At 35.5% G+C, this 12592-nt stretch overlaps 1 protein-coding gene and 1 pseudogene across 1 annotated transcript in view; one reads left to right on the top strand and one right to left on the bottom strand.

Moving 5' to 3' along the window:
* Positions 1-12592, top strand: part of LOC138770912 (nuclear receptor ROR-gamma-like) — a 71097-nt gene that overhangs the window by 32161 nt on the left and 26344 nt on the right. The gene's annotated exons all lie outside the window — the stretch shown is intronic.
* On the bottom strand, positions 903-1111 carry LOC138771615 (U2 spliceosomal RNA; annotated as a pseudogene).

Genomic DNA, 12592 nt, shown 5'->3' with positions numbered 1-12592 from the left:
ACAAACGACCAGCATAGCAGCAATCTGCTGCCGTCGCTCTGTTGAATAGGAGCAGTGGCAGCAGACCGCCAATATCCTCTATGGGCTGCCCGGACGATCTAGCGATCACCCAGGTAGCTACTTATAGGAAGAAGAGACTTTTTACTGAGATCTTATTCAGACCCTATACCAAAGACACAGAACCTATGGCCCTCAAACTGTTGCAAAACTACAATTCCCATCATGCCTGGACAAAGCCAAATCTTATGATGCTTGTAGCTCAAGAATGTGAAAGTTCAGAAACTTTGGTGGATATTTGTTTAGTGACTGGATGGCAGTAAAAGACACCAATGTAGAAATTTCCCTAAGTCCAGTTGAGGATTATGTTGCAAAAGGTCCAGAAGCAATGAGCTCATAGATTTATAGAGAAGATAAAGCTCCATCCGTAACATACTGGAATGTCATAGGCAGGACGTCTGAAGTAATGAAAGAAGGTTTCTCCAACTGGACGACTGGAATGGGGATGGATGAAATACGAGCCAAACCTTAATCTGGGAAAGTCATCGTGAAGCGGGTTTGGAAAGAAACTAGTGAGGCTGGTGTTAATATATACGATGAGAGAAACTGGTTCTTTCTAGGGTAAGTTTCCTACTAGCCATAGGCAATGGCATTTACCAGCTTTATGGGGCAAATCCTAAGAAAAGTATCTTGTAACTTTGGGTATGTTCCAGTTCCTTCACTGAAATCTTGATTTTCTCTATTTGGATGGGCCAATCATAAGAGGATGTTGCAGACAGTAGAAGAGGTTATTGGAGGGTGGTGCTCTACTAGGAAATCCACTGGGTACATTCAGCCTTTTATTATTATACTGATCCAGGTAGAGAGTGGGTCCATTCCATCCATAACCAGCCAACTTGTCTTTTTTTTTGTGCACTGAACCTGGAAGCACTGCAATACCAGGTCAATGCCTGGAGAGGACAAAGCAAGCTCTTTTTCCATCTCCCTGTTCTAAAAATCCATTTAATATATGGTCCCAAGATAGGGGACGTATCAGATATTAAACTGATAGGAACAGATACAACTCGTCTTTATTGGGACCTTTGAAACCTTCCGAGAAAGTCACCAGAGTGGAGTGCCGAATCCATTGCCTGATGGAACCCATGAACTAATAACATTAAGAGGTCCATGGCTTTAATGAGAAGAATAGGATCAAACATTGTAGAATCTGTGACAGGGGTTCCCTATGGAGCCTCCAATGGTGTACATGTGAACAGAGCCTTAGATTATCAGCTCATCGCATTGCCAAGTCTGCAGCCGTGTCTCCATGTCACCTGTCTCTTTGATGAACACTGTAAGGATTTATCAGACCGGGGGATCGACACGGCACCATCGCCTTTAAACAGTTAATTTTTAGCACCTGTTGTGGGAGCGGAGTGTGACTGACACATAAGATGGCTGCTGTGGTTGGTTCACCGTGCTGACACACTTTATTGCTGCTCAGGAGGTTTTCCTCAGACACGCTGTATTGTTATTACTTAACAATATTGCAATTTTTTTTATTTTTCTGAATCGTAAAACAAAAACATGGAAACCAAACAATAATGGAAGAGATTAAGTAAGTAAAAATTACAAAAACAGTACAGTATAAAGCCAAAGTGTCCAGGCTTGTAAACACATTTTTATATCTTTGACACTAACTTGGGTAAGATGTGGTCTTAGAGGAGGCGTAAAAGGTGGCAAATTAGTTTTGGTGCAAAATATCGTATACAAGAGTAGCGCTAAACTTTGTGCCACTTCTGCTGACTAATAGACTCTGTCTGTCCTCCTCCTTCACTATTTTACACACCTCCTTACTCGGCTTTACAATGTGTTTCTGCTTTTCTGACATTTTACAATGACATTGAATAACTTTGCTAACACTTTGGTTTGGCTTCTGTTGTTGTATCTGTTTAGCTTTTCTTAGACATTTCTTACTTTTCACGGTGCACTAGGTTGTCTTCCGATGGTGGCCAAAACAATCTGAAAACTTCAGGTTGGGGCTATGTTTACTCAACGTCTTTTTGGGGTGTTTAGCTGCCATTTTTGCGCCTTTTTTATACAAATGACTCCCCGCATTTGCATAAACCGTCCACAGTTTGGCGCCAAATAGACGGCCATCCAAAAAAATGACTGCAAAACAGCCAAAAAAGATGTTGGGTGAACATAGCCTATCTGTGAGTTTTATGAAGATTTCAGCACTTTTTTGCTTTTTTTTTTTAGATTCTCCCTTTTTGTTTTTCAGTAATACCGGGATCACTGGGTGAACATTTGGGTTGAGTGGCATAAACAAAGGCAAAGCTCCCTGATGACAGAAGGTGGGGGCAGCAAGCTGCTGTTAGGGGGTATACCTGGACATATTGCCTGGCAGCGGGGGCCAGCCTGACCTTTTGTGGGGTTCATGTTCCTGTCAGGATTAAGCACATAAAAGGGAGAGTTACCGTCATCTTGGGGCTGTCAGTGGCTCCTGAGTAATAACCAGCCGCAGGTCGGCTCTGCTGACTCACAATGAAATCTATTCTCTGTCACTTTGGTGCTTTAACACCCACAGGAAAAACCTAGACTTACACAACTGCTATCGGGGGTGGTTGAGTTGTGAAATATCCTGTCCAGGGACCGCCGCTCTGTGTACTGATTGGAAATACTGGCGTGTATCTGACTAGTATACATGCACCGTGAGAAACACAAACACCTTGTCCCAGATAGAACTGAAGCTAAGACCAGCCTCAGTCATACAGGGTCCATTTAAAGGTTTCCAGCATGGAGAGAAGTCATATATGCTCTATAGCTATAGTTATAATACAGCCTTGTAATAGTCATGTGACCTGCCCCGGTCATACACGGTCCATTTAAAGGCTTATAGCATGGAGAGAAGTCATATATGCTCTATAGCTATAGTTATAATACAGCCTTGTAATAGTCATGCGACCTGCCCCGGTCATACACGGTCCATTTAGCATGGAGAGAAGTCATATATGCTCTATAGCTATAGTTATAATACAGCCTTGTAATAGTCATGCGACCTGCCCCGGTCATACACGGTCCATTTAGCATGGAGAGAAGTCATATATACTCTTTACAGCATCTATACATGATACAGCCTTGTAATCTTCATTTGTGTGAATAGTTTTTTTCTGGTGCACATTGCGTTTCATTCACATTATTTCATGTCATGCAGGAGAAGAGTTCTGCTGTTTTTCTTATTATATTATTTAGTTTACCTGTGCTTTCAGCCCCCTTTTAGGATAGCCTGCAATGTGTGTTCATGAGGAGTGGTAATATTTCTGCTGTGTGACCAGATTTCTGCTCTGAAGTCTTAGACCTAATAGATCAAGCGATTTGTAACGATTAATGATTAATGTGGAATTACAGCGAACCATTAACAATGATTTTAGGGTCAGACCTAAATGAACAATCAACGACACATGAACATTTTTTCGATTGTTGCTTGCAATTACACCGGACGATTTTTGTTTAAATTCGAACGATATACTGTAGCAATTTTCTGCACTATAATCGTCCTGTGCAATAGGGCCCTTACTCCCTCATTTTCAGTTGACCCTGACTTCTAACCCACTTTTAAGCAGATTTTGCTCTTCTATGTCCTTATAGTACACCACAAAAAGCAGCAGAAGCATGGAGGACGCTATAGAGCAGTAGTTATCAATCATGTTGAGTCAAGTTAAGCTCCTATCATATTAGTTAGTTCTTTTGTAATCTTTGTGTAGTCTGTCTATTCTTCTATCACTGCTCTCTGATCTCCCCTTCCCAGCTCAATCCTTATTCCTCTACTCCCTGTAGACTTTTATGGGCAGCATCTCACCTGATCTCCTGTGCAGCAGGCTGCTAGTATGTCTTGTGAACGTAAGTGGGCAAAAGTTCTAGCTAAGAGGAGAAAGAAACATTTTTTTCTCTGATACGATATATTACAAAGTTTCTTACATTCTTTTAAACTATTAATTTATGGAAATATTTCTTGAAACGACTGTGACCACTTGAAGGCCACGTCCAGCTTTGCAATGATTTTTAAAACAAGCTCCATGCAATGTATGTGCAATGAAAAAAATAGCAACAACCACAACCAGATTGGGCCAACGAAAATCCATCAGGTTTAGACTTCTGGTGGTTGTCGGATTAAGGTGGTATCGGTGGGTGACACTGGCATGACACTGTGGGCACTGATACTGCACAGCCCTAACAATGTCACAGCCGCCCTCCCATTTGTGATGCAGCTGCTAAAACCACATGCTCAGCAGTTTACGATGTGATCAGACTTTTCTGCTGCGTTTTATCTTTGTGGCCATATGTTTGTAAATAATGTGGCAGCTTTTGTGGCGTCTTTTCTTACTTTTGTGTCTTTTGATCTAAAGCAATAAAAAAAAAAAAAAAAAACTTGCTCCAAAACTGGAGCAAAAATATTTGCAGTGTGAACGAGAGCATATACAGTGGTTTGCAATAAATTAGAATATGAACAAAAACAAACTCAAATCAAAAAGTGACCTGATATATTCTATACATTACATACAGAGTGACCTGATATATTCTATACATTACATACAGAGGGACCTGATATATTCTATAGAGACATTACATACAGAGTGACCTGATATATTCTATACATTACATACAGAGTGACCTGATATATTCTATACATTACATACAGAGGGACCTGATATATTCTATACATTACATACAGAGGGACCTGATATATTCTATACATTACATACAGAGTGACCTGATATATTCTATAGAGACATTACATACAGAGTGACCTGATATATTCTATACATTACATACAGAGGGACCTGATATATTCTATATACATTACATACAGAGTGACCTGATATATTCTATACATTACATACAGAGGGACCTGATATATTCTATATACATTACATACAGAGTGACCTGATATATTCTATACATTACATACAGAGTGACCTGATATATTCTATACATTACATACAGAGTGACCTGATATATTCTATATACATTACATACAGAGTGACCTGATATATTCTATAGAGACATTACATACAGAGTGACCTCATATATTCTATACATTACATACAGAGTGACCTGATATATTCTATACATTACATACAGAGTGACCTGATATATTCTATACATTACATACAGAGTGACCTGATATATTCTATACATTACATACAGAGTGACCTGATATATTCTATACATTACATACAGAGTGACCTGATATATTCTATACATTACATACAGAATGACCTGATATATTCTATATACATTACATACAGAGTGACCTGATATATTCTATACATTACATACAGAGTGACCTGATATATTCTATAGACATTACATACAGAGTGACCTGATATATTCTATACATTACATACAGAGGGACCTGATATATTCTATACATTACATACAGAGTGACCTGATATATTCTATACATTACATACAGAGTGACCTGATATATTCTATACATTACATACAGAGTGACCTGATATATTCTATAGAGACATTACATACAGAGTGACCTGATATATTCTATATACATTACATACAGAGTGACCTGATATATTCTATACATTACATACAGAGGGACCTGATATATTCTATACATTACATACAGAGTGACCTGATATATTCTATACATTATATACAGAGGGACCTGATATATTCTATACATTACATACAGAGTGACCTGATATATTCTATACATTACATACAGAGTGACCTGATATATTCTATACATTACATACAGAGTGACCTGATATATTCTATATACATTACATACAGAGTGACCTGATATATTCTATACATTACATACAGAGTGACCTGATATATTCTATACATTACATACAGAGTGACCTGATATATTCTATACATTACATACAGAGTGACCTGATATATTCTATACATTACATACAGAGTGACCTGATATATTCTATATACATTACATACAGAGTGACCTGATATATTCTATACATTACATACAGAGGGACCTGATATATTCTATATACATTACATACAGAGTGACCTGATATATTCTATACATTACATACAGAGTGACCTGATATATTCTATACATTACATACAGAGTGACCTGATATATTCTATATACATTACATACAGAGTGACCTGATATATTCTATATACATTACATACAGAGTGACCTGATATATTCTATACATTACATACAGAGGGACCTGATATATTCTATACATTACATACAGAGTGACCTGATATATTCTATACATTATATACAGAGGGACCTGATATATTCTATACATTACATACAGAGTGACCTGATATATTCTATACATTACATACAGAGTGACCTGATATATTCTATACATTACATACAGAGTGACCTGATATATTCTATATACATTACATACAGAGTGACCTGATATATTCTATACATTACATACAGAGTGACCTGATATATTCTATACATTACATACAGAGTGACCTGATATATTCTATATACATTACATACAGAGTGACCTGATATATTCTATACATTACATACAGAGGGACCTGATATATTCTATATACATTACATACAGAGTGACCTGATATATTCTATACATTACATACAGAGTGACCTGATATATTCTATACATTACATACAGAGTGACCTGATATATTCTATAGACATTACATACAGAGTGACCTGATATATTCTATAGACATTACATACAGAGTGACCTGATATATTCTATATACATTACATACAGAGTGACCTGATATATTCTATACATTACATACAGAGTGACCTGATATATTCTATATACATTACATACAGAGGGACCTGATATATTCTATATACATTACATACAGAGTGACCTGATATATTCTATATACATTACATACAGAGTGACCTGATATATTCTATATACATTACATACAGAGGGACCTGATATAATTCTATATACATTACATACAGAGTGACCTGATATATTCTATATACATTACATACAGAGTGACCTGATATATTCTATATACATTACATACAGAGGGACCTGATATATTCTATACATTACATACAGAGTGACCTGATATATTCTATACATTACATACAGAGTGACCTGATATATTCTATAGACATTACATACAGAGTGACCTGATATATTCTATACATTACATACAGAGGGACCTGATATATTCTATACATTACATACAGAGTGACCTGATATATTCTATACATTACATACAGAGTGACCTGATATATTCTATACATTACATACAGAGTGACCTGATATATTCTATAGAGACATTACATACAGAGTGACCTGATATATTCTATATACATTACATACAGAGTGACCTGATATATTCTATACATTATATACAGAGGGACCTGATATATTCTATACATTACATACAGAGTGACCTGATATATTCTATACATTACATACAGAGTGACCTGATATATTCTATACATTACATACAGAGGGACCTGATATATTCTATACATTACATACAGAGTGACCTGATATATTCTATACATTACATACAGAGTGACCTGATATATTCTATACATTACATACAGAGTGACCTGATATATTCTATACAGTACATACAGAGTGACCTGATATATTCTATAGACATTACATACAGAGTGACCTGATATATTCTATACATTACATACAGAGGGACCTGATATATTCTATACATTACATACAGAGTGACCTGATATATTCTATACATTACATACAGAGTGACCTGATATATTCTATACATTACATACAGAGTGACCTGATATATTCTATAGAGACATTACATACAGAGTGACCTGATATATTCTATATACATTACATACAGAGTGACCTGATATATTCTATACATTATATACAGAGGGACCTGATATATTCTATACATTACATACAGAGTGACCTGATATATTCTATACATTACATACAGAGTGACCTGATATATTCTATACATTACATACAGAGTGACCTGATATATTCTATACATTACATACAGAGTGACCTGATATATTCTATACATTACATACAGAGTGACCTGATATATTCTATATACATTACATACAGAGTGACCTGATATATTCTATATACATTACATACAGAGTGACCTGATATATTCTATATACATTACATACAGAGGGACCTGATATATTCTATATACATTACATACAGAGTGACCTGATATATTCTATATACATTACATACAGAGTGACCTGATATATTCTATATACATTACATACAGAGGGACCTGATATATTCTATACATTACATACAGAGGGACCTGATATATTCTATACATTACATACAGAGTGACCTGATATATTCTATACATTACATACAGAGTGACCTGATATATTCTATACATTACATACAGAGTGACCTGATATATTCTATACATTACATACAGAGTGACCTGATATATTCTATAGAGACATTACATACAGAGTGACCTGATATATTCTATATACATTACATACAGAGTGACCTGATATATTCTATACATTATATACAGAGGGACCTGATATATTCTATACATTACATACAGAGTGACCTGATATATTCTATACATTACATACAGAGTGACCTGATATATTCTATACATTACATACAGAGTGACCTGATATATTCTATACATTACATATAGAGTGACCTGATATATTCTATACATTACATACAGAGTGACCTGATATATTCTATACATTACATACAGAGTGACCTGATATATTCTATACATTACATACAGAGTGACCTGATATATTCTATAGACATTACATACAGTGACCTGATATATTCTATACATTACATACAGAGTGACCTGATATATTCTATACATTACATACAGAATGACCTGATATATTCTATAGACATTACATACAGAGTGACCTGATATATTCTATACATTACATACAGAATGACCTGATATATTCTATACATTACATACAGAGTGACCTGATATATTCTATACATTACATACAGAGGGACCTGATATATTCTATATACATTACATACAGAGTGACCTGATATATTCTATACATTACATACAGAGTGACCTGATATATTCTATACATTACATACAGAGTGACCTGATATATTCTATATACATTACATACAGAGTGACCTGATATATTCTATAGACATTACATACAGAGTGACCTGATATATTCTATACATTACATACAGAGTGACCTGATATATTCTATACATTACATACAGAGTGACCTGATATATTCTATATACATTACATACAGAGGGACCTGATATATTCTATATACATTACATACAGAGTGACCTGATATATTCTATATACATTACATACAGAGTGACCTGATATATTCTATATACATTACATACAGAGGGACCTGATATATTCTATATACATTACATACAGAGTGACCTGATATATTCTATATACATTACATACAGAGTGACCTGATATATTCTATATACATTACATACAGAGGGACCTGATATATTCTATATACATTACATACAGAGGGACCTGATATATTCTATACATTACATACAGAGAGACCTGATATATTCTATACATTACATACAGAGTGACCTGATATATTCTATACATTACATACAGAGTGACCTGATATATTCTATAGACATTACATACAGAGTGACCTGATATATTCTATACATTACATACAGAGTGACCTGATATATTCTATACATTACATACAGAGTGACCTGATATATTCTATATACATTACATACAGAGTGACCTGATATATTCTATACATTACATACAGAGTGACCTGATATATTCTATAGACATTACATACAGAGTGACCTGATATATTCTATAGACATTACATACAGAGTGACCTGATATATTCTATATACATTACATACAGAGTGACCTGATATATTCTATATACATTACATACAGAGTGACCTGATATATTCTATACATTACATACAGAGTGACCTGATATATTCTATAGAGACATTACATACAGAGTGACCTGATATATTCTATAGACATTATATACAGAGGGACCTGATATATTCTATACATTACATACAGAGTGACCTGATATATTCTATATACATTACATACAGAGTGACCTGATATATTCTATACATTACATACAGAGGGACCTGATATATTCTATACATTATATACAGAGGGACCTGATATATTCTATACATTACATACAGAGTGACCTGATATATTCTATACATTACATACAGAGTGACCTGATATATTCTATATACATTACATACAGAGTGACCTGATATATTCTATATACATTACATACAGAGTGACCTGATATATTCTATATACATTACATACAGAGGGACCTGATATATTCTATACATTACATACAGAGTGACCTGATATATTCTATACATTACATACAGTGACCTGATATATTCTATACATTACATACAGAGTGACCTGATATATTCTATACATTACATACAGAGGGACCTGATATATTCTGTACATTACATACAGAGTGACCTGATATATTCTATATACATTACATACAGAGTGACCTGATATATTCTATACATTACATACAGTGACCTGATATATTCTATACATTACATACAGAGTGACCTGATATATTCTATACATTACATACAGAGTGACCTGATATATTCTATATACATTACATACAGAGTGACCTGATATATTCTATACATTACATACAGAGTGACCTGATATATTCTATACATTACATACAGAGTGACCTGATATATTCTATACATTACATACAGAGGTACCTGATATATTCTATATACCTTACATACAGAGTGACCTGATATATTCTATACATTACATACAGAGTGACCTGATATATTCTATACATTACATACAGAGTGACCTGATATATTCTATACATTACATACAGAGTGACCTGATATATTCTATATACATTACATACAGAGTGACCTGATATATTCTATATACATTACATACAGAGTGACCTGATATATTCTATAGAGACATTACATACAGAGTGACCTGATATATTCTATACATTACATACAGAGTGACCTCATATATTCTATACATTACATACAGAGTGACCTCATATATTCTATATACATTACATACAGAGTGACCTGATATATTCTATATACATTACATACAGAGTGACCTGATATATTCTATACATTACATACAGAGTGACCTGATATATATGCACCTTCTGCATGAATGACGGCATCGATGCGGCAATGTGGCATGGAGGCGATCAGCTGATCACTGCAGATAGGTTAGTGAAGCCCAGGTTGCTGTGATAGCGGCCTTCAGCTCGTCTGCATTGTTGGCTCTGGTGTCTTTCATCTCCCTCCTGACAATACCCTATAAATTCTCTATGGGGTTAAGGTCTGGCGAGTTTGCTGGCCAATCAAGCCCAGTGATGCTGTGGTTAGTAAACCAGGGATTGGGACTTTTGGCCGTGTGGACAGGTGCCAAATCCTGCTGAAAGATGAAAATTCCATCTCCAAAAATCTTTCCAGCACAGGGAGGCATGAAGGGCTCTAAGATGTCCTGGTAGACGGCAGTGGTGACTTTGGTGTTGATGAAACCCAGTGAAGCTCCACCAGCAGATGACATGGCTCCCCAAACCATCACTGATTGTGGAAACATCACACTAGACCTCCAGCAGCTTGGATTGTGCCTCTCCACTCTTCCTCCAGACTCTGGGACCCAGATTTCCAAATGAAATGCAAAATTTACTTTCACCTCAAATCAGCCCCTTGGACCCGTGATCAACAGTCCAGTTCTTCTTTTCCTTGGCCCAGATAAGACGCTTCTGGCCTTGTTTCTTGGCCAGGAGTGACACGTGGGATGTAACACTTGTAGCCCGTGTCCTGCAGACGTCTAGATGTGCTTGTGGCTTCTGAAGCACTGACTCCAGCAGCAGGCCACTCTTTGCGAAGAGTTTCCTTACAATCCTGTTAAGACTGTAGTTCTCCCAGTTGCTTGTGCACCTTTTCTACCACTTTTTCCTTCCACTCAATTTTCCATTAATCTGCTTTGATCCAGCACTCTGAGAACAGCCAGCTTCTTTAGCAATGCACTTTTGTGGCTTCCCCTCCTTGTGGAGTGTGTGAATCACTGCCTTCTGGACATCTGTCAGCAGTCTTCCCCATGATTGTGTTGCATACTGAACCAGATTAAGGGACCTTTTATAACACTTAGGAAGCCACTGCAGGGGTTTTGGGTTAATTATTCTAATTTTCTGAAATACTGACTTTTGGGTTTTTCTTAACATTTCTTAACAGAAATAAATGCTAAAAAAAAGTTCACTCTGTATGTAATAATTCAATAGAATATATGAGGTCACTTTTTGAATTTAATTACTGGAAAAAAATTTAACTTTTTTGTTGATATTCTAATTTATTGCAAACCACTGTATGTAATATTTATATTTAAGTATAATACAGATATATAATACAGCTCATCTGCATCGTGAATGAGCCTATATGCCGATATAAAACTAATATATATATATATATATATATATATATACATATATACAATATCTGCTGCGTAAATAAGCCTATATAAAACTTTTACATGTGTATATAGAGAGAAAGACAGATAGCATGTATAATATATATATATATAT

The sequence above is a fragment of the Dendropsophus ebraccatus genome, chromosome 13, assembly GCF_027789765.1.
Source record: "Dendropsophus ebraccatus isolate aDenEbr1 chromosome 13, aDenEbr1.pat, whole genome shotgun sequence".
Lineage (NCBI taxonomy): Eukaryota > Metazoa > Chordata > Amphibia > Anura > Hylidae > Dendropsophus > Dendropsophus ebraccatus.
The sequence above is the reverse complement of the archived record's forward strand: the minus strand, read 5'-3'. Positions and strand labels throughout refer to the sequence as shown.